Source organism: Nomascus leucogenys, chromosome 2 (genome assembly GCF_006542625.1).
Source record: "Nomascus leucogenys isolate Asia chromosome 2, Asia_NLE_v1, whole genome shotgun sequence".
Lineage (NCBI taxonomy): Eukaryota > Metazoa > Chordata > Mammalia > Primates > Hylobatidae > Nomascus > Nomascus leucogenys.
This window is the reverse complement of record NC_044382.1, coordinates 48,564,114-48,567,752: the sequence shown is the minus strand read 5'-3', so window position 1 is coordinate 48,567,752 and position 3,639 is coordinate 48,564,114. Positions and strand designations below refer to the sequence as shown.

General features: G+C 37.7%; 1 non-coding gene across 1 annotated transcript; it reads right to left on the bottom strand.

Annotated features, from left to right (window-relative positions):
• Positions 1–3,128: 3,128 nt before the first annotated feature.
• On the bottom strand, positions 3,129–3,191 carry LOC115831860. Its single transcript, XR_004027352.1, has one exon. It is a non-coding gene; the product is annotated as a U7 small nuclear RNA (small nuclear RNA).
• Positions 3,192–3,639: the final 448 nt, after the last annotated feature.

The following is a 3,639-nucleotide window of genomic DNA, read 5'->3' as shown; positions in this document are numbered from 1 at the left end:
TTTTTTTCTTAGCCAATCTAGTTAAAGGTTTATCAATTTTATCTTTTCAAAGAACCAGGTTTTGCTTTGTTAATTTTTCTCTCTTTCTATTCTCCATTTCTCTCTGTTCTCATATTTATTATTTTCTCCCTTCTAGTTTTGGGTTTAGTTTGCTCCTTTTTTACTCATTCCTTAAGGTATATACTTAGGTTATTGGAGCTCTTTCTTATTTTTAAATGGAGACATTTATAGCTATAAAATTTCCTCTTAGCACTGCTTTCCCCACATCCATAATTTCTGGCATACTGTGTTTTAGTTTTCTTTTGTCTCGAAGGATTTTCTAATTTCCCTTGTGATTTTTTTCTTCTCATTTCTTTCCAAAGAGGGAAGCCCTTGTGATTTCTTCCTTGACCCATTTGTTATACAGCACTTTGTTTTCTGAATGTTGCATAGTTGTGAATTTTCCAGTTTGCCTTCTATCGGCGATTTCATTTTTCTTTTCTCTTTTTTTTTTTTTTTTTGAGACAGAGTCTCGCTCTGTTGCCCAGGCTGGAGTGCACTGGTGCGATCTCAGCTCACTGCAAGCTCCGCCTCCAGGGTTCATGCCATTCTCCTGCCTCAGCCTCTCCAGTAGCTGGGACTACAGGCGCCCGCCACCACGCCCGGCTAATTTTTTTTTTTTTTTTTTTTTTTTAGTAGAGACGGGGTTTCACTGTGTTAGCCAGGATGGTCTCGATCTCCTGACCTCATGATCCACCCACCTCAGCCTCCCAAAGTGCTGGGATTACAGGCGTGAGCCACTACACCCGGCCTTCTTTCTTATTTTACTTGAGACAGAGTCTCACTCTGTTGAGGATAGAGTGTGAGATCTCAGCTCACTACAACCTTTGCCTCCTGGTTTCAAGTGATTCTTGTGCCTCAGCCCCCTGAATAGCTGGGATTACAGGTGCCCGCCAAAAGACCTGGCTAATTTTTAAAAATATTTTTAATAGAGACGGGGTTTCACCATGTTGGTCAGGCTGGTCTTGAAGTCTTGACCTCAGATGATCCACCTGCCATGGCCTCCCATAGTGCTGGGATTACAGGCGTGAGCCACTGTGCCCAGCCCCTAATAAATTTTTAAGATTGAAATCATACAAATTATCTCCTCCAAGAACAATGAATTGCTTGAACCTGGGAGACGGCAGCCGCACTGAGCTGAGATCGCACCATTGCACTCCAGCCTGGGCAACAAGAGCAAACCTCTGTCTCAAAAAAATAAAAATAAAAATAAAAACTTTTTAGGACTTCCTTTGAGGCCTACCATATGGGATATATCCAGGAGAATGTTCCAAGGGCACCTGAAGAAAAATGTGTATTCCGCTGTTGCTGGAAGTAAAGAAGAGTTATCTTTATGTCTCTTAGATGTACTTGGTTTATGCTGTTGTTCAAGGCCTCCATTTCCTTATTGATCTCCTGTGTGGTTGTTGTTTCAATCCATTATTGAAAGTGAGATATTGAAGTATTCAACTACCAGTGTAGAACAATCTATTTCTTCCTTATATTTTATCAATATTTGCTTCATATATTTCAAAACTTTGTTATATATGTTTATAATATACTCTTGATAAATTCAACCTTTTATAAAGAGATAATTTTCTTTGTTTCCTGTAACTTTTTGGCTTAAAGTCTATTTTTCTGGCTGGGCAAGGTGGCTCATGGCTATAATCCCAGCAGTTTGGGAGGCCAAGCCAGGTGGATCACTTGAGCCCAGGAGTTTGATACCTGCCTGGCAACATTGTGAAATCCTGTCTCTACAAATAATTTTTTTTTTTAAATAACAAGGTGTGGTAGTGGTACATGCCTGTGGTTCAAACTACTCAGGAGGCCAAGGTAGGAGGATCATTTGAGCTTGGGAGGTTGAGGCTGCAGTGAGCTGTGATCATATGACAGCACTCCAGCCTGAGCGACAGAGCAAGACTCTGTCTAAAAAAACAAACAAACAAACAAACAAAAAAAAACAGTCTATTTGGTGGCTCACGCCTGTAATCTCAGCAATTTGGGAGGCAAAGGCAGGCAGATCACCTCAGGTCAGAAGTTCAAGGCCAGCCTGGCCAACATGGTGAAACCCCGTTTCTACTAAAAATACAAAAATTAGCCAGGTGTGGTGGCAGGTGCCTGTAATCCCAGCTACTTGGGAGGCTGAGGCAACATAATCGCTTGAACCCAGGAGGCATGGGTTGCAGTGAGCCGAGATCGTACCACTGCACTCCAGCCTGGGGAACAAGAGCAAGACTTCATCTCAAAAAAAAAAAAAAAAAAAACCATAAAAAGTGCAGTCTATTTTTCTGACACTAATATAGCCATGTCAGCTTTCTTTTGATTACCACTTGCATAGACTATCTTTTCCCATTCTTCTACTTTTAATGTCTTTGATTCTTTGTATTGAAAGAGAGTCTCTTGTAGACAGTATATAGACTATAGACGGATTGTGTTTTTCCAATTCTGACAATATTCACCTTTAAATTGCAGAGTTGAATTCAACTACTTTCAAAATAATTACTGATAAGGACTCACTGCTATCATTTAGCTATTTGTTTTCTATATATCTTACATGTTTTTTAACCTCAATTCCATCATCACTTAAAAATATATATATTTAGTTCATATTTTGTAGTGTACCATTTTGATATGTGTGTGTGTGTACGTTATTTTCTTTGTGGTTACTTTGGGGATTACAATTAATATCTTAAAGTTATAACAATCTAGTTTGAATAATGTCAACTTTGTTTCATTTATGCACACACACACACACACACACACACTATTCCTATATACTTCCATCTCTATATTGTCACAGGTAACATATTTTCACATCATATACTATCAACACAAATCTCAAATTATTGTTTTATGCATTTGTCTTTTAAATTACATAGTAAAATGAAACATCACAAATCAAAAATACAATACTGCTTTTATATTTACTTGTGTAGTTACCTTTACTACTGTAGCAACTTTTACTAGTAGTTACCTTTACTAGTGTTATTTGTTCATATGGTTTTCATTTCAGCCTGAAAGACTCCCTTTACCATTTCTTGTAAAGCAAATGTATTAGTAATAAATTCCCCCCAAGTCTGTTCATCTGACTCCATTTTTTTTTTAGGAGTAGAGGCTGCTTCCAGGGAAGACTAGGAACCAGCTAGACAAATTCTAAAAGAGCTGTAATACTTTTCTCCACTCTTGAAGGACAGTTTTTCCAAATATAGAATTCTCAGTTATTTTCTTTTACTATTTTAAATATGCCATCCCACTTCCTTCTGGCCTCCATAGTTTTTGATAAGAAATTAACTGTTAATCTTATTGAGGATTCCTTATACATGAAGAGTTAGCTCCTTTTGCTTTCTAGATTCTCTTGCTTTGTAAAATTAGAGTATAATGTGTCTTCGTGTGGATCTCTTTGACTTCATCCTGCTTAATGTTTAAGTTTTTGGATGAATATATTCATGTCTTTCATCAAATTTGGGAAATATTTTTTCTGTTTTATTCTCTCTCATCCCTCCTGAGACTTCCATGATGCATGTGCTGGTATGCTTGATGGTGTCCCACAAACCCCTAAGGTTGTGTTCCTTTTTCTTCATTCTTTTTCCCTTCTGCTCTTTAAATTGGATAATTTTAATA